This window comes from Rattus norvegicus, chromosome X (genome assembly GCF_036323735.1).
Source record: "Rattus norvegicus strain BN/NHsdMcwi chromosome X, GRCr8, whole genome shotgun sequence".
NCBI lineage: Eukaryota > Metazoa > Chordata > Mammalia > Rodentia > Muridae > Rattus > Rattus norvegicus.
In genome coordinates this window covers 13,006,049-13,025,329 of record NC_086039.1, presented here as the reverse complement: position 1 = coordinate 13,025,329, position 19,281 = coordinate 13,006,049, and the positions used below count along the sequence as shown (strand labels likewise).

Here is a 19,281-nt window from a genome sequence, read left to right as displayed (position 1 = left end):
TGAGTGTCATGTATATTTAGTTTATCATGAATATTTAGTGCTTCAGGTAGCTTAAATACATTTGGTGCCCTGTAAATATTTTCTGTGTCATATATTTAGTACCTCAAGACTATTAGGACTCTCATGACCCTTCCACCCCATCAGTGATTCACAGCCCCTCCATGTAGGTCTGATATTTGTCCCAGGTAACTAACATATTTATTGATGACAATGTTTAGCAACCTCACTTGTCTTGATTTCTTTAGTAAAATAAAATATGCACAAAGAGTACCAGAAATGTGTATTGATTTTGTCACTTGTAAAAAAATGAGACAGGCTATTGTTGGCCTTGATTTCCCACACTGTGCCAGACCCTGTGCTGGGCTCTTTTCAGGAGTCTCACATAACAACCCAGCAAGATAGACCTTCCTTCACTCCTTCCCTCCCTCCCTCCTTCCTTTTTCTGTCTCTTTACCATCCCTCTCTCCTTTGTCCCTCTTTCTTTCCCACTCCTTCTCCCTCTCCCTTTCTCTCCTCTTCTTTCTTGCTTGTTTTTGAATCAAGGTCTTACTATGTAATCCAGACTGGCCTTGACCATACTCTCCTTGCCTGACCCCCTGCATGGTGAGACTGCGTGTGCTGCTGTGCCTGTTATCCTCATTAATTATGTGAGGACTCAGAAATGAGAGGCTTAGAACTAGCCACAGCCCACACAAACACATGGTAAGAAACGTGGTCAGAATTAGAAGTCATGTGTGATTTGGTATCAGCATTGTAGGGGCTGGAAGTTGGCATAAAACACACCCAGACACCAAATTCTCAACACAAAGATTTCTTACCCAAGAAGGAGCAATGCGGGGCTCTGCCTCTGTATTTATTGGATAAACACAGCAGCAGGTATCTCTGTAGATCTGGTCTTTAAGGAGAAGGGGGGGGGGTCTGTGCTAGGGTGAACGAGTAAGTCCTGGTTGGACAGGTTATCAGGTATAGCCAAATAATGAGTTTTGATTGCTGAACCTTGGTGTTTTGATAGCTGGGCCTTGAAGTTTTAGTCAGGTATAAGGATGTGGCAAAACAAGGAACTAAACCTTGGTGACTGGCTTTAACAAAGGAGAGGGAAGGAAGGAGGACATCCATATTTGCCCTTCTTAAGCCTGATAGAGAGCCTGTCGCCCATTCCATCATGTTTGCTGGCTCCGGTCCCCACTGGGAGTTGAGTGACATTTTGCATCAGTCTAATGCCTCCCATATTTCTTTCTCCTGTACATTGCTACGGTGTGTCAGATGGTTAGAGCCACTTGCCTAGACTGCTGCAGTGCCCACTTCAATGTCTCCCTGTACTAGCCAGAACGACCACGTAACAACAGAAATCTGACCACACTTACATCCTCCAGTGGGGCCTGTGGGCCGAGAGTGCTTGGGATCAAAGAAATAAACATAAGAACTAGACTTCCTTTGCCCCTGTATAAAGACCCAAATCCTGGCTACAACTGTCCCCCAGTCTGTTCTCTGCTGACTACCTTGGCCTATTTCCTTCCATTGTCCTCCTGTCACCTGCCACACTCTTAGAATCACACACTAATAATCTAGTCAGTCCTCAGACATGTCATGCCACCTCCCATTGTGGGATCTTCTGCACACACTGTTCCTTCTGACTGCAAAGCTTTTCCCTTCTTTTCTCACCCAGTTAATGCCCATGCATCATCATGACGAAGTTGTGGTGTCCCTTTCCCTAACCTCTCCACTCTTCTGGTATCATTTTCCTAGTTTGCAGCACTCTGGGATCTCTTGGAAGATTACTCACATTGCTATAGATATTTACCAAGCCCTTCAGTGACCCATAAATGCTCTGAGGCCTTTGTTCCTCTATATAACTCTTGTGAGTGTTCCCCAAGTGTCCCTGTCATTATAGATCCTTTCATAAGGAAGGAAGATGCTGGAAACTCTACATCAGGCACCATCGTTCATCTCTCTCTCTCTCTCTCTCTCTCTCTCTCTCTCTCTCTCTCTCTCTCTCCTTTCCCTTCCCTCCCTCCCTCCCTCCCTCCCTCTCCCTGTCTCTCTGCCTCACCTTGCCCAGAACTAAAACTGATCACTACTTGTGTATGTGACCCCATGTGGTCTCAAGCATACCCTTCCTCCCATGGCTCTGCTGGAAAATTTTCCCATAACAAAATCATTCCCTTAGGGTAGAATCTTCATGAAAATGCAAGTCCTCTCGAGGGAGGCCTTTCAACAAAGCCATTACTCGGTTGGACTCAAATTCCAGTCACACATATTAAGCGCTATGGTGGTTTATGTGAGCTGTCCCCTGTGGACACGTGTAGAATACTTGATCCCCAGCTGGTGGTGCTGTTTTGGAAGGATGTGGATCCTTTAAAAGGTGGGTCCTTGCTGCAGGAGGTTCTCTGGGGTGGGGGCGGGAAGGGTGGATTCTGAGGCTTGAGAGTGAGTTCACTTCCTTTTCAGTCTCTGATTTCTGACGGTGATCTCCATGTGACAGCCATCTCCCATTCCTGCCACCATATCTTTCCTGCCACCATCCTCCTGCTGGTTGCTTCTTGCCAGGTATTTGGTCACGACAATCAGAGAAGTAAGCAAGACAAGCACCTGCAATGTGCCAGGGTCTGTGTAGGCCTTCCTTTCCACGGGACTGTTACTTACTTATCTATCTCACCATAGCACTTAGTTCCAGACTTAGCTGCTTAGGAAACAACTGACTGTCTGTCATTTTCCACTTTCCTCGGCTCAGGAGTCTAGGTGGGACTTAGCTGGCGCTCTCTCTCTCTCTCTCTCTCTCTCTCTCTCTGTGTGTGTGTGTCTGTGTGTGTGTGTGTCAGGGAGGGTACACATCAGCTGTTAGCTGGAGACATCCACTCTTTGCCACATGAAGACATGAAGCCTGCATAGAGCCAGTTCACAGGAAGGCTCTGAGGAGAAAGCAGGACAGGTGGACAAGATGAAATCAAAGGGCTTCAAAGGCCAACCCTGATGAGTCGATCTGTGTAACCCAGACTCATGAGGACACTATGTCAGAAGCGCAGGCTGCTTCTCATGTTACTCTCCAGCAGCCTTGGGAGCAGAAGAGCTGATTCAGACTGGGTGAATGAGTTTCCTGGATCTCACATGGCCATTTGGCTGGGCTGCAGAGCCCGGTTCTGTGTTCCAACACTACTGTATGGGTGAAGGCGCTTTGTGTATGTCATTTTTATCTATAGGCGGCAGACAGCCTACCGTAAGAGACCACCCTCCACAATATGAGTGTACCTCCTCGGAGCAATTCAAAGCTTTGCCCAAAGAAGCAAGAATTCTCCCTCAAGACAAACTTCCAAGCCATTGACTGAGTCGCCAGCCTGCAGGGTGTCCTGGGCATTTCAGAGTCGTGATTATAATAACATCAGGCTAATGAGGTGACACAAACTTAAAATTCTAGCCACTCTGCAGAGTGAGGCAGAAGGATCATGAGTTTGAGGACAGCCTAGAACATACAGTGAGACCCCTGTTTTAACTCCTGTCAGAGTCTCCATGTGACCCCATGAACTGGACACTGCTGCACCAGCTCCGGTCTGAGCTCCCAGCCTACAGCTTATGCAGCCAACTTCAAGCTTGCCGAGCCCCATAATCACGTGCATCTTTTTTCCCAGACATGTATTTATATATGTGTAGGTGTGTGCCTGGGCATGCCAGTGACCTCAGAGGTCACAAGGGGTTGTTGCATTCCCTGGAGGTGAAGTTATAGGTGGTGTTGAGCCATCTGACATGTGTGCTAGAAACCAAACTTAGTTCTTAATGGCCTAGCCATCTATCTCTTCAGCCCCAAGTATGTATTTCTCAGAAGGATTCAGCATATGCTAGCATGATTTCTTAGCATGATTTCTTTTAAGGTGAGACATGTTGATTGCAAGACAGACTCTGAACTCTTTTGTGACCTTACAGCGGGTCACAAGACCCTCAGGTGGGAGATGCTCCTCCTAGTCACCCAGGACAGAACTCATCCCCTCTTATTTCTCAAGATGGAGGGCCACCCAGAAAACTCCAAAGGAACAGGACTTGCCACCATAGCTTCTTTGTTCTAAGGTGCCGCCACTTTGTTCTAAGACGTTTTCTCACCATTATCTACCCTACATCAAGCCCAGTATAAAAGCACCAATTTTAACATTTTCTTCGGATTTTCAGTTCCTTGTGAAAGTTCCTGTGTTACAGGAGATGCATTTTTACACTTTTCTTTGGTAACTTTTTAAAAAAATAAAAAATTATTTTTGAGGTAGTAGACCACTTCAGAGGATAACTGGCACGAGCTGGTTCTCTCCTTTCCCCACGTGGCTGTGGAACTTTTATGAGGGGGGCTTACTTGGAGGAAGTAGACTGCTGGGCAGCTAACCTTAAGTTTTATAGCCTGGCCTCACTTCCTGTCCCTTTTCTGCCTCCTGCTCTGCCTGCCTGAGGTGTGAAAGAAAGAAAGGTCTCATAAGCATGAAGCCACTATGAAGCCACATACCATCTTGACTTCCCAGTATACCAGACCACATCTCCCCAAACCGTCAGCCATGACACATGCTTCCTCTGTTATGTTCCTTCTTCTAGCAATAAAGAAAAAAAAGTTACAGTTGCCAGGTCAAAGGTTTAGGGCTGAGCTGCAACTTAGCTGTATGGAGGCAGGAAAAGGACAGAGAGAATTGAGGGGCATGGGAGCAGAAAGGGTCCCTTTACTCCGGGGTCTCATTTTGAGTCAGAAGTTTCAATACAAATGCCCAAGTCAAAGTCACCCAATGAAGTGGAAACTTAAGGGTTCTTTGAAAAGTCAGTTGTGTTGGATGGTGTTTTGCTAGGGCAAACACATGAAGGAGTGTTTTTTTTTTTTTCCTTGAAGTAGACAATAGTTGAAAATCTAAGGCATTGAAGCAGACACAGGTGAAAGTGAGCATGTGAAAAGACATGTGATAAAGGATTTATTTCTAATGACATGCATGTATTGGTCTGTATTACATTATGTAGTTGAGCTCTATTTGTTAGGACTTTATAGCGAGAAATGTATCAAGAAACTTTTGGTGGTGTGCTGTAGTTCCTTGTTGTCTCTGTGGACTTGAGCTGATTGGAAGAGTGATGTCATCTGAGACAGATGCACGTGCTGAGACTAGATGCTCGGAGGACACATGGCCATCGATGGAACTCGATGGACAATGGCGGAGGCTGAGCTAGGCTTGCTTATAGAGCTAGCTGTGCTATGCTTGTTGGTCTTGACTCTTCGATACTCTTGGCTTCGCTGACAGAGGCATAGCCAAGAACGGCTCTTAGCATTCCTGCTGGCCCCCCCTGCTGTTGACTGATGTCGAGGCTGAGGCCTGGCTTCTCGGCTAGGTAGTGTCCCTGCTGCTGATTTGTGTTTGCTATCCCGACTCTACCAAGCTGAACTGTGCATATATCCGTTAAGTGTTTGCGACTGGATTGAGCTGTTTCTGCAAATCTGTGAACTGAACTGTGGATTTGCAGCCAACACAGACATTTCCAAAGAACCATTTCTAAACAGGTCCACATCTCTTGTATCCTTTCGTTTTTACTACCTCTGGTGGGTGGTGGTCTAGAAGGGAGGTTAAAGCATTTAAGAACCAGCATTAAAAGTAGGCATTGAAAAAAAATTAAAGTTACAATCTGTAGAGACCATTCAAAGATATGTCAAAGAAGGTCACAAAGCACTAATGCAGTGCATTTCAACACTTAGGGTCAGAGTGTTTATGACCTTGCTCATAACTGTGCCAGCTCTCTTCTCTCATTCCTAAACACAACCTCCTACAATCACCTTCCAATAAGAAGTGGTGCTGGACGGGCTGGAGAGATGGCTCAGCGGTTAAGAGCGCCCGACCGCTCTTCCAGAGGTCATGAGTTCAATTCCCAGCAAGAAGTGGTGCTGGAGAGAGAGCTCAGTGGGAAAGGTGCTTGCTGCCAAGCCTCAAGCATTGATCACCAGGACCTACAGAGTAGAAGGAGGGAACAGACTTTTGCAAGTTGTCCTCCAACCTCCACAGGAGTCACGTGCACTTCCACACTCAGGTACACACGTACCAAGTAAATGTAATTCTCCCCCCCGCCAAAAGTTCAAGAGTAGGGGCTGGAGGCCCATCAGTTAAGAACAGGCTCCAGAGGACCTGAGGTCAATTCCCAGCAACCATGTTAGGGGGCTTACAGCCATTTGTAATTCTAGTTCCAGGAGCACCCAGTTCATCCGGCTTCTGTGGGCACTTTTACCCAGGTGCACACACCTAGATACAGACTAACACACATACACAATATAAAAATCCAGCCTTTAAACCTTATTGTAAATTGCATCCCTTGAGCAATAACTGTAAAAGACATGGATTCACATACACAGTCATAACAAAGACATCAAAGCATGCTACCATTTTGAGAAGGTCACATTTTAGAGGTGTGTGCTGTCCCTTCTTTAGTCTGTCTGTCTGTCTGTCTGTCTCTCTGTCTCAGTACCTACACTGAACTATATACAGTCTCTTTATCTCTCCCTAGAAAACTTGCCAACTGCTTCACTCTACTTCACTGAAATTCTTTTCTGTGGTGTAGTCAAGGATCTGGCATTACCAGAGCACAAGGCCCTAAGTGCTCAGTACAGACAGCAGTTCTGGGCTTCGAAGCCTTGTACTCAGAGTGTGGGGATCCCTCTGTCCTATCTCCAGCATGGCAGGAAAGAGATAAGGAGGCTACACCTTTGCCTCTCTCTCTCTCTCTCTCGAGATCTCCACACTTGGAGCTCAGTAGCCATGCTGTATGGTAGCCCTCACTAGCCTGTATGAAGAGGTCACCCTTAGGTGTCCTAGCAGATAGCCAGCATCACTCACCACGATGTCAAATATGCAACCCCTCAAATCATTCCAGCAACAGTCTTTGTGTCCTCCAAGCTGAGTTCCAGGTATTCTAGAGCAGCATCCGGCTGCCTCGTGGACCTTGTCCCCAAGTGCAGGGCATGCTCTAACTCAGTGATGCTGTTTGAAGTCACTAGATTTGGGGATGATTGTTTATACGGTAATCAATCTGGACTGTTGTAAGAGATACACTGGTGAGAAATATAAACATGATTTAATGGTATTTTGGATGGCTCAGTTGACCCTGTAACAAAATATCATAGACTGGTAAGTTTAACCAACAGAAAGGTATTTATTCTTCACAGTTCAACAGCTCAAGATACTGGCAGAGCCAGTTCATGATGAGGACTCTTTCTGGCTTGCAAATGACGAACTTCTCCCTGAGTCCTTTCATACACACACACACACACACACACACACACACACACACACACACACACACACACACACAGCACACAGCACACACACAGCACACAGCTCTCATCACTGGTGCCATTCACCACCTGATTCAATGTCACAACAGCTCCACCTCCTAATCCATCCTTTTGAGAGTCAGGTTTTCCAGGCAGGAGCATGTTGGGAGCACAGACATTCCGAATACCGCAATTTTCCATGCCAAATGGGGAAGTCAGCTCTTTCTTCCGCGAGCACAGCAGAATCCTGGCCTTTATTTGGGCTCCTGCTCCAGGGGCAGACCTTAGAAAAGGGCCAAAAAAAGACAAGGCCGTGCTGCAGTTAAAGCAAGACTGCAGTTGGTCAAGGTTACAAGGTAAGCAAGGGAGATCTGAATATTCCGTATGCAGTCTTTGATCTTCCAACCTCCTAAGTCACAAGCTTCATGGACCCTTTCGGTTTGCATTTGACAGCCCTGCTTCTCTTGGCCAAGTCAGATCTGGAGAGGTTTCAAGGAAAGGACCTTGTTCCTTAAAGGTCCTGCTGGAAAACCTGCCAGATTTGTGGGTAAATGCCTTCAAACTGCACAGCCCCCCTCCTCAGCAGGCAGGTAGCTCACCTGAGGTAGAACCACAGAACGGACTCACCTGTGGGGAAATCACACCGTGATAAAAAGAGTCAATGACCAAGACCTCAGTAATATTGTCAAATTTTCCATGATAAAAGACATGAAAAGGTAAAGGCACTGGGATTCTATTTATTTAAAGTTCAAGAACACCTCTGTTGGGTCTTATAATATTTTGTTTTTAATTATGTGTATATACATGAATTTCTCTGTGTGGAAGTGTGTGCGTGAGTGCAGGACCCAAAAAAGAACCTGGTGTTACAGGTACTTGAAAGCTCCTGCTGGGAATTCTGGGAGCTGAACTCTCCTCTGGGAAATCCTCCTGCTGGGGATCCTGGGAGCCGAACTCCAGTCCTCTGTAAGAACAGCACTCAGAAGTGTGAGCCATCTCTCTAGCCTACATTTGCTGTGTTAATTGATGTTGATCTAGGAATTTTGGAGGTACCTTTGAATTTGATGAAAGACTTCACTCTCTTTTCAGGCAAGCTTAGCGTGGGGGCCTAGGGTTCTAAAAAACTCAATAGCCACCAAAGCCGCCTTGAGCCAATGGTTTTCCAGTTTCCTCACGAATTCAAGAGAATGAAACTCAGAGACATAGAGCACCAGTGAGTTTTAGAAGTTTTGTTTTGTTTTGTTTTATAGATTTCATCGGTGGAAACTTAAATGAGAGAAGACAGGGCTCCTGTGTAGCTGCTAGTCTGGGACATCTTAAAGGACTTAAGGTAGACACTTGGGTGATCCATGGGGAGAGGATGAGATGGTCAGTTCTTCTGGCACAACCACAAGGTGGGGCAGTTTCCCCTGTTCACTTTCAGTCAGTCCTTGCTATAGCTTCCAGGCAGGAGCCAGAGGTAACTGGATCAGAGAACCAGACCCGATGTTCCAGGCCTCAGGCAAGGACATTTTTTAGATCTGGTGGTTTGGGGGTCCCTGCAGTACCTGACCAGTTTCTTGCTCCTGTGCTTGTCAATGTGGCCCTTTCTTGCCTGTTCGTGTCTCCATGATCCTTCCTACTCTGGTTAAATGACACCCACTTGGGTTAAATAACCCACCCACCGTGCCCTCACAACTCATATCTAGCGTGATAAACACACCTTCCAGAAGGGACTTCAAAGCAAATTTTTTTAAGAGCAGTTTGCAAAGTTGTTGGTACTTCCTTGTATCTTGTTTGTTTGCTTATTGTGGCAGGGCATGTATGTCACAGTGTGTGTGTGAAGGTCAGAGGACACTTGTGATAGTCAGTTCTCTCTTTCTGAGTCCGGGGATCAAACTCAGGCCGTCAGGCTTGGCAGCAAGCTCCTTTATCCATAGAGGCATCACAGCAGTCCATTTCTTTGTATCTTATAATCAGAAAGGGAGAGAGAGATTTAAAAGAAAGGCTGAATGATCCCCACAGCAGCCCTACCAGCAAAGGTACAGCTAGGACCCAAGGAATTGTTTGGAGCTGGCCTGACATTTGCAAGGGCAGCAGCCGTCATCAAAGGAGGACACATTGGAGGAGAATGGAGGAGTTTAGCATCTTTCTCACTGCCCCCTTTCATAGGCGGCTCATCGTTGTCCTCTTGTCTAGGATTTGATGCACATTTGTATTTGCTGTGAAAAGCTACCCAAGGAATGAGACACAGTTCCTCTTGCTGGGAGCATCTCAACAGTTATTGAATGAAAAAAATGGATAGATAATTTCCAATTAGCCATGGGATATTGAGCACTTATGTGCCCCCATCTTACGTCCCACAGCTCTCTTTAAAATGGCAGTAATGGGATTTTTTTTTCTGGTTCTAAATACATTAGGGCAGAAATAAAAAGTGAGAGAGGGAAATGCAGCCAGTGAAAGATATCATTAACATTTTGGCAACCGTAAAGCAAACAGACAAAAGGTAACTGACTTAACAGACCAACACCTAGAAAATTCTGGAAGCTGAGACCAAGGATGAAACTTGATGGTAGGGTATTTCTCTAGCATGCTTCAAGCTCTGGGCTCCATTGTCAGCACAACAACCAATCCCCAAAACAAAAAATAAACAACAGTAAAAAAGCAGAAAGAAAAGAAAACACTAGGATCTGTTAGCCTGGTACAACCTAGGATCACCTGGGCAGAGAGTCTTGGTGAGGAATTGCCTAGATCAGGTTGGCCTGTGGGCCTGTCTGTGGACAATTACCAAGATTGGTAATTGATCTGGGAAGACTCAGGTCCACTGTGGGTTGCACCATTCTCTAGGCAGGGGTCCCTGAACAACATATGAGAGGAGAAAGCTAGAGGAGAAAAAAGAAAGAATTGGTGCATTTATTTTCTCTCTCTGCTCCTAGCTGTAGATGTGATGTTTTAAGTTCCTGCCTTGACTTCCCTGCAATGATAGATTGTCACCTAGAACTGTCAGTCAAATAATTTTCCTAAGTTGCTTTTTGTCAGTGTTTTACCACAGCACCAGCGATGAAACTAAGAAACTGAGTGACTGTGGGCATGCAAATGGCAAGAAACAAGCCAACTTAGCAAGCAGAACCCCTGAGGAACAGAGGGCTCACAAGGCACCAGGCACAGAAGTCTCAGAAGGGTCAAAAAACCAGACTGTTTACAGTCTTCAAAAAAAAAAAAAACCATAGAAGACTCTGCCACCCATCCTAGCCAAGACACCGTGTCTCTTTTTCCCAAATCATCTGATCCAGGATTCTCTTCCGGAAGAGATTGAATATGAAGGGTTCTATATTCAGGATAGCATGTGCTATTGCCCACAGAGCTACCATACAGGAAACAGGGGTGCTGCCTTGAAGCCAGAGTAAATAAGTAATCCTTGCCATTTTAAGCCACTAAGTCTTAAGATGATTTTCTTACAAAGCAGTAGGTAACTGATCTGAATGTAGAAAGTGAGATGTTAATCTTTCCAGTACTATAACAAAATATCTGAGAAAACCACCTTATAAAGAGAAAAGGTTAGTTTTGGTTCCCCGTGTTGGAGAATGCAGTCCATGACCAGTTAGCTCTACTGCTTTGGGTCTGGAGTGAGGCAACTCATCATGGGGGATAGGACTGTTAGTACAAAGCTGTTTAAATCATAGCCTGGGAGGGAGCAAGAAAGGCAAGAAAGTGGTCGGGGTACCACATTCCTATTAAAACATTAGATTCCAGACCAAGCCTTTATCACATGGGCCTCTAGGAGACATTCAGGGTCCCAAAAAATTAGTATGTAGTATTCAGAGGACCAACCAGTAGCTCAGAGTGGTACTCTGACAGCCAGAGCAGGTGCAGACAGGATTCTGGGATGAGGGTCTCCAATTAAAAATCAAGAAGTTTGAGGGGTTTGTTTGCGTACATTCAGGAGAGGCACTCACTTCTTTGGAGTCGGTCTAAACTACATAGGCAGGAACGGCAACAAACAAAAATAGGGGAAGAGATAAATATTAATTCTAAAGAAAGCACAACTTTATTCTGTAAAGAACATATATTTAGATCCTCCTGGACCAGGTGACATTAACATATTATAAATACTGAATGTGACTTAATAAATTATGACACAATTTTATTGACAGGGTAGAAGTAAGAGATGGTATAGGTGTGTGCTGTGCTTTGAATATGAAATGTCCCCCCAGGCACATGTGTTTGAACACTTCATCTCCAGTTGGTGGCCCTTTCAGGAAAGCAGAGCCTAGCTAGAGGAAGTAGGTCACTGGGAGTGGGCCTTAAAGTTTTTAGTCCAATGTCACTTTCTGTCTGTCCCCTTCCTGACTGCAGACACATGGAGCCAGCTTTCTTGGGCTTCTTTTTCCATGTATTCCTGGCCATGCTGGGCTATGTCTTTTCTTAACTGTATCATCAGATGAGCTGCTCCTCCTTGAAAGTTGTCTCTTGTGAAGTATTTAGTGCAGCAAGATTCATAAACGGAGATTACCACAGCAATATGTTCTTTAAAAGTTAGGAGATATAGACCGGAGATATAGTCCAGTGGGAGACAACAAAGCACACATATGTACTCTCTCTCTCTCTCTCTCTCTCTCTCTCTCTCTCTCTCACACACACACACACACACACACACACACACACACACACACACACAACTCACTCACTCACTCACTCACTCACTCACTCACTCACTCACTCACACACACCACCACCACCACCACCACCACCACCAACAGCAATTTCAGCCTGTTGCAATGGCTCAGATCTGTAATCTTAGCCCTGGAGTGGCAGAGGCAAGAGGATTGCCCGAGGTTGGAGATCAGCTTGGGCTACTTAGCAAGACTCTGCCTCAGAAAACCCAAAATCCAGAAACTTCTTTAAAAAACAACCAAAAACACAAGGAGAGAAAGACCAGAAGGAAAGGAGGGGAGGGAACAGAAGAGAAGAAGATAGACCCGAGGACATGCAGCAGACACAGATTCATCTGGGTGCATCAAATTGCCAGGCTTTCTGTAAGAGCCTAAAAGGATGGTCATGCATTTAAAATGTCCACTTCCTACCTGCCTTGATTATCACACTCATTGGGTTACACATCCCTCATCTATGATCTGCTTGGGACTGTCAACCCCTGCAAGCTAATGAAGACACAAAAGGACAGAGTCAAGAGTTAAGGCACCACTCAGTAACAACCAAGCCATGGGTATTTGGAGCCTGAGTGTCCCCAGTGACTATGAGGTCTTATACAAAGACGTGCTGCCTAACTCCTTTTTCTTTTGTTAGATATTTTCTTTATCTACATTTCAAATGTTACCCCTTTCCCAGTTTCCCCTCCAGAAACCCACTATCCCCTCCCCCTCTCCATGCTTCTATGAGGGTGCTCCCCCACCTAACCCCCCAACTCCTTAATGCCTAGTATTCTGCTAGCAGCCTTCAGATGAAGATGTAGAACTCTCAGCTCCTCCTGCACCATGCCTGCCTGGATGCTGCCATGTTCCTGCCTTGATGACAATGGACTGAACCTCTGAACCTGTAAGCCAGCCCCAATTAAATATTGTCCTTTATAAGACTTGCCTTGGTCATGGTGTCTGTTCACAGCAATGATACCCTAACTAAGACAGTGGGTGGCCCTATCCCTCAACTGGGGGCCGTGCCTATCTACTGGAGGTGGTCTCTACAGGTTCTCTCTCCTGTTTGTTGGATATTTCAGCTAATGTCATCCCTGTTGGGTCCCTCTTGCTTCCCTGGCATCTGGGACTTTCTAGTGGCTACCCCCAGCTCCCCATCACCCAACACTACATATTTCTGTTCAATTTCCTAACCCTCTGTACTTCTCTCCTGTCTCTTCCCATACCTGATCCCCACCCCTTTTCCCTCCCCCTCCTCTCTCTCTCCCAGATCCCTTCCTCCCTCTATCTTCTGTGAGTATTTTGTTCCCCCTTCTAAATAGGACTGAAATATCCACACTTTGGTCGTCCTTCTACTTGAGCTTCCTGTGGTCTGTGGAGTATATCTTGGGTATTCTGAGCTTTTGGGCTAATATCCACTTATCAGTGAGTGCACACCATGTGTGTTCTTTTGTGATTGGGTTACCTCACTCAGGATGATGTTTTCTAGCTGCCTAACTCCTAATGACTCACAGTGCCTTGCCCAGTGACCTGCCTCTAAGAAGACAGCTTTCACGATGAAGTTAACTACTTAAAACAATGGGGCTGGAGAGATGGCTCCATGGTTGGGAGTTCTTGTTCCTCTTCCAGAGGACCGGAGTTTTTTTGGTCCTGCTAGTACCTCCAGTTCCGGGAGATTTGATACCCTTTTCTGGCCTCTGTGGGCTCTCATACAAACACACAGACATATGTCTTTAAAAAGATAATGTGATACCCACACGTCTATCTAGATACAGGCACCCTCAGACACAAATGGCTCATGAGATAAGACCAAGTCACTTCCACTTTAACTGTTATAAAAAGAACCCTCTCGCTAACCTATGATTCCCCTCTCAAGACAGCTAATAACCTGAGCCATGTTCCCAGCCTGACACTAGGTTTTTAGTTTTATTCAATCTAAATCAATTTTAATATATTTTATTACCGTGTATTAGTTGTACATAGTAAGACTTCATTATGACATTTTCATACACACATTTAAGGTACTTTAATCATATTTACCTCTTATTATTCCTTATTAACTCCCTTTTCTAAGACTGAGTATTTACTAAGACAGTGTAGAGTGTGCTAGCCTTGAATCACAGCAATTCTTCTGACTCAAGTGCTTAAATTACAGACATGAGGCACCACACCCAGCCTTCCTTTTTTTTGGGGGGGGGGGAGCTGGGGACCAAACCCAGGACCTTGTGCTTGCTAGGCAAGCGCTCTACCACTGAGCTAAATCCCCAACCCCCCAGCCTTCCTTTTAAGCTAACTTCCATGTTTAAGAGAATACATGTGATGATTGTCTTTTTGTGTCTGGCTTATTTTGCTTAATACAATGATCTCCCATTCCATCCACTTTCCTGCAAGCAAATGTCATGATTTCATTCTCTATTATGGCTGAATAAGTAGTGTGATGGTTTGGATGAGAATGGTCCCCAGAGGCTCATATATTTGAATAGTTGGTCCCCATTTGATGGAACTATTTGGGAAGAATTAGGAGGTCTGGCCTCGTTGAAGGAGGCATGTCATAGGGAAGGGCTTTGAGGTTTCAAAAAAACTCATGCTATTCTCAGTTAGTTCTCTTTCTCTCTTTTTCTCTGTCTGCCCCCCACCCCCATTTTGTCTTCTGCTTGTTGTCTCAACATGTAAACTTGCAGCCATTTCTCCAGCACGATGCCTGCTTGCCTGCTGCTCTGCTCCCTGTCATGACGGCCATGGACTTTACTATCCTTCAGAACTGTTAGCCCCCAAATTAAATGCTTTCTTTTATAAGTCACCTTTGTCATGCTGTTTCTTCACAGCAGTAGAAAAGCAACTAAGACAAGTCTCTACCGAATTTCCTTTACCCCTTTTCACTGCTGATGGACATCCAGGCTACTCCCATCTCCTGGTTACTATGAATACTGCAGGGATAGACAGGGACGTGTAAGGCTTTCTGTGGTCTGCTCAATTAGATTCCTTTGAATCTATTCTTGAGTGGTATGGCTGAGAATCTAAGATACTTGTCTTCTTTCTGGAATATAAAAACATAACAAAAGTAACTTAAGGAACAAAAGTTTTATTTTGCCGTGTAGTTATAGGGTACAGTCCATCATGGCAATGGGGTGAGAATGGCAGAAACCTGAAGAAACAGCTGGTCACACTGCATTTACATTCAGGACAAAAAAATGATGACTGCTACTACTCAGCTAGATTTTCTCCTTTTTATTCAGTCTAGGATCCCGGATCCCAGCCTAGGGAATGGTGCCACCCAATTTAAATGGGTCTTCCCACCTCAGTTAACCAAGTCAGGATCATCACTTCACTTGGGGAGATACTTGTCCCTGACAAAAGGCTTACCTTCAATTATTATAGAATCTGTCAAGTGGACAATCGATATTAACCATCACACTAGGTCATAGGGCAGTTTTAGATTTTTTTTTTTTTGAGGCCTCCACACTGCATCACTGAAAAGCCCATTCTGGCATCAGTGACTGTCTTCGGGTTTTACTGCTGTGAACAGACACCATGACCAAGGCAACTCGTATAATGGACAACATTTAATTGAGGCTGGCTTACAGGTTCAGAGGTCCAGTCCATTATCATCAAAGCAGGAGCATGGCAGAGTCCAGACAGGCATGGTGCAGGAGGAGCTGAGAGTTCTACATCTTCACCTGAAGGCTGCTAGTGGAAGACTGCCTTCCAGGCAGCTAGGGTGAGGGTCTTAAAGCTCACACCCACAGTGACACTCATATTCCAAGAAGGACACCCCTCCTAACAGTGCCACTCCTTGGCCCAAGAATGTACAAACCATCACAGTGACACATACTAAAATAGGAGCCCTGAAACTGTCTGCACCTCCCGCAGGCAGGCAGCATTTGGTATTTGTAACTCCCATCCCGTTTCAGACAGGATCTTACTATGTAGCCCTGGCTGGCCTGGAATTCTCCATGTAAACCAGGCTGGCCTTGAGCTCATAGAGAGATCGTCCCCTTTCTGCTTCCTCAGTGCTTGGGTTAAATTGTCACACCTGGCCTGCCATTTGTTTTCTTGATGATAGTCATTTTGTCTGGGACAAGATGGAATCTCAGAGTAGCTTTAGTTGAATTTCCCTGATGACTAAGGTGATGAATATCTTTTCATATTAATCTATCAGTCACCTGTACTTCATTTTTTGAAAACTGTTTCCTTAGCCACTGTTGTCTCAGACTTGCACTTGTTTGGCTGTTGTGCTCTTTAATGTATTCTGGATACGGCACATTGTTAATGGCTACAGTGTAATTTGGGGATCTATTCCATTCTGCCCTACTGCAGGTGACTTTTTGCATTGTGAAGGCTCAGAATGTTGGATTGTGTCTTATCCCAGTTGTCTCTGTCCTCCAGTAACTGTCAGTGATAAGAGGACACAGCATCACAGAGACTGGAGTACCTGATCTCATCTCAAAGCTAAGAAGTGGCTGCCTCTTGTCAACAAAGGCCCAGGTGGCCGCTCGGAGGCCCTCTATTAGAGTGTTACGTAGAACAAGAGTTAAGAGCAAAACTGGGTGATGGGGCTAAAACAGGAGAGCAGCATAACCCAGAGCTACCTCTTGATTTCAGGTACCGCCGCAGAGGTTCAAACATTATTTCTTGGTGGTCCAGTCCTTCTAAACCTGTTTCCTGCATCTTCCCTTGAAGGTCCAAGCTATTTGCATGTACCAAAAGTTTACATTAAGATAGTCTTGCTCTCACTCCAGTGCCTTAGAATCTCTCTGTGTCATAACAGATGCTAAGTTTTGAGATTAATGAGTCACTATGCTCAGTGTACCAGTGTTGTGTAACAGTGTTCCTGAGGAGACATGAGCAAACATCACTCAGTCTACATAGGAGGCTGACAACAGCGCAAAGTAATGGCGTCATCGAAGTCCAACTTGGTTACTCAATGGGTTTACTGGGGTAACTTACAGGAATGTGAGTAAGGGGTTACTTATAGGAGCATGGGCTACTTAAAGATAACCATATCTCTGAAAGCCCACTCCAGCGTGGGTGATGATTCATAAAAGCTAGAAGACTGAAGCTGTCCACACAAAGTGGAGGGAGCTTAAAAAACTGGAGACTCACCTTTCCCCTTTCTGCTTATACAGCCTTGAGGACGGAGGGACTTGCTGAATCTGGGGTTACGTGCTTTCTGAGTCCGTTTTAAGGAGTCTCTTTCTCAGATGGAATGTTTCAGCTGAGAGGAAATTGCTACACAGCAGCTAGGCCTTGAGAAGGAAAGAAACTAGTTACTTCCTAAAGCCACTTTGAGGGACTCCATTTCCCAACCCTATTTGCAAGTAGATGTGGCCATATGATTATTTTTGGGCCATTTGTGGGGGAGGAGAAAAAAATGGACATCTTGATAGGGATGAGTCTATCAGAGCTACAAGTTAGAAGGAACATAGGTCCCTGCATTCATTTCCCCATAGAGGAGAAAGTCCTGTTCTTCAGAAACAGTCACTTTGGGGTTCACGTCAATAATAGATAGCCTGTTGTGGAAAGACTCTGGGCCTTGTTACAGTGGCTGTGCTTCCTTAACTGCCACACCCCTAAAGAGGACACTTCCTCCAGAATGGATCCTTGTGCTGTGCATGGTGAAAATTGTGGTCATTTTGACAGTGCAGGGAGGGGATATGGCCGCATGGGTTGCTATCTAAGATGTCCAAGCTAAAGGTAGTGACACCTCACTGTTGCTGGGCTCATAAATGATGAAATCCAAGTGGGGCCTTCTTGCTCCATCACAGCCTGGTTTCTGCAGGACACATCCTGACAGGTTCTCGCTCCCTAGATCTATTTGGTTGCTCAGCAAAAGGGTTCTGATGGCCATAAAGGAACAAAATCTCTCTGGGAGAGCAAAGGTCACGTGAACAACCTCTGGGAGGAGGTGAAAAGTTCAGCCTCCCCATGGATGGTCCATGGACCTCAAGGGCCTTCCCCCAAGTCTATAGGCTGGGTCACGTGTGTCACCAAGTCTAGCGAGGAGCACCTCAGTGCTAGCACTCTCAGAGGCTGACATGAGTGGCAAGGAGAAAGTGAGGAAGGTGAAACTTGGATTTGAGTGAGGCCCACATGGGTATTTCCTGGCAGAGAAATGGCACAGCCAAAATTCCCTGCCAAAATTCCCCAGCTCCAGCATCATAGAGGAAGGCCTCATTAATGCAACAAGGCAACAGAAAGAGGAATCAGACTTGGGAAGGGAAATATGGAGAGGACTCTGGGGCACCCATATTGAGGCTTCTAGTAGATGACTGGAATGAGGGACCTGCATAACCCAAAGCTAGGTTGAATGTTGAATTTGGGGGCCAGAGATGAAAGGACGTGTTTAGGGGCTGGCTGGAAGAACAAAGATGCCAAAAAGGTTTCCAGAGTAAAACTTACAAAGCTAGGAAAGGTTGACAAGAAGTCAAAAAGCACAGAGAGAAGCAGGAGAGGAGGGGAGTCCCCAGAACTACATGGCTGCCTGTGAGGGAGGAAGAACTATTCAGCTACCTGGGACAACCAGAAGCCAAGAAGAGTGTCTTTGTTAGGGTTTTGTTTTACTCCTGTGAAGAGACACCATGACCAAGGCAACTCTTATAAGGACAACATTGAATTGGGGCTGGCTTACAGTTCAGAGGTTCAGTCCATTGTCATCATAGCAGGAGCATGGCAGCGTCCAGACAGGCATGTGGAGGAATCTCTCAGAGGTCTACATCTTCATCTGAAGGCTGCTAGCATAATACTGGCTTCCAGGCAGCTAGGATGAGGTTCTTAAAGTCCATCCCCACAGTGACACACCTACTCCAACAAGGCCACACCCCCTACTAGTGCCACTCCCTGAGCCAAGCATATACAAACCATCACAAAGGCTTAGGAAAGCCATCAGATCTGTGCAGTGGCTTGAGAACAGGTTAACTCAAAAGGACAAAAAGAAGCCAGGTGGAGACTGAAAGCTTATCACAGGGTATCTATAAAACATGGCTAACCTTCCCTTCTGGGGGTGTGAGCTAACTACACCACTTGAGGTGGTACCTTGTGCATATCCCCGAAAAGGCTGTCTCAGAGACCAAAGACAGAAAGAACACTTTCCCTCTGGCAGTAACTGCAACGTCTAAAGATGCAAGAGGGCCTTGGTACTATGCTAAGGGACCTGATCCCTGCTGACCTCTCAACTCACCTCTTTCCTGTCTGTCTTTCTGACCACTCTGTGTAGACAGTGGGAAATGGCCAGGTCACATCTGCCTCCACAGTATCCAGAATTTCACATAGCACAAGACCTTCTCTTAGTTCAGGTAGCTAAGAAGCTACCAGAGCCAAATGTCCCAGAACCACACTTCCTCCATTCTGGATTCTTATAATGTGTGTGGTAAAAACAAGGTCCCTTTGATGCTG

At 45.6% G+C, this 19,281-nt stretch overlaps 1 long non-coding RNA gene across 4 annotated transcripts; it reads right to left on the bottom strand.

Moving 5' to 3' along the window:
* Positions 1–2,041: 2,041 nt before the first annotated feature.
* On the bottom strand, positions 2,042–18,675 carry LOC102549122 (uncharacterized). 4 transcript variants are annotated; one of them, XR_005498318.2, is made up of 3 exons: positions 18,518–18,675; positions 16,993–17,135; positions 2,042–7,891 (listed from the first exon to the last, which is right to left on the bottom strand). It is a non-coding gene; the product is annotated as an uncharacterized LOC102549122 (long non-coding RNA). The 4 variants fall into 4 exon arrangements; XR_597518.3 differs by having other exon boundaries at positions 3,627–7,547; XR_005498320.2 differs by lacking the exon at positions 2,042–7,891 and adding an exon at positions 7,901–9,209.
* Positions 18,676–19,281: the final 606 nt, after the last annotated feature.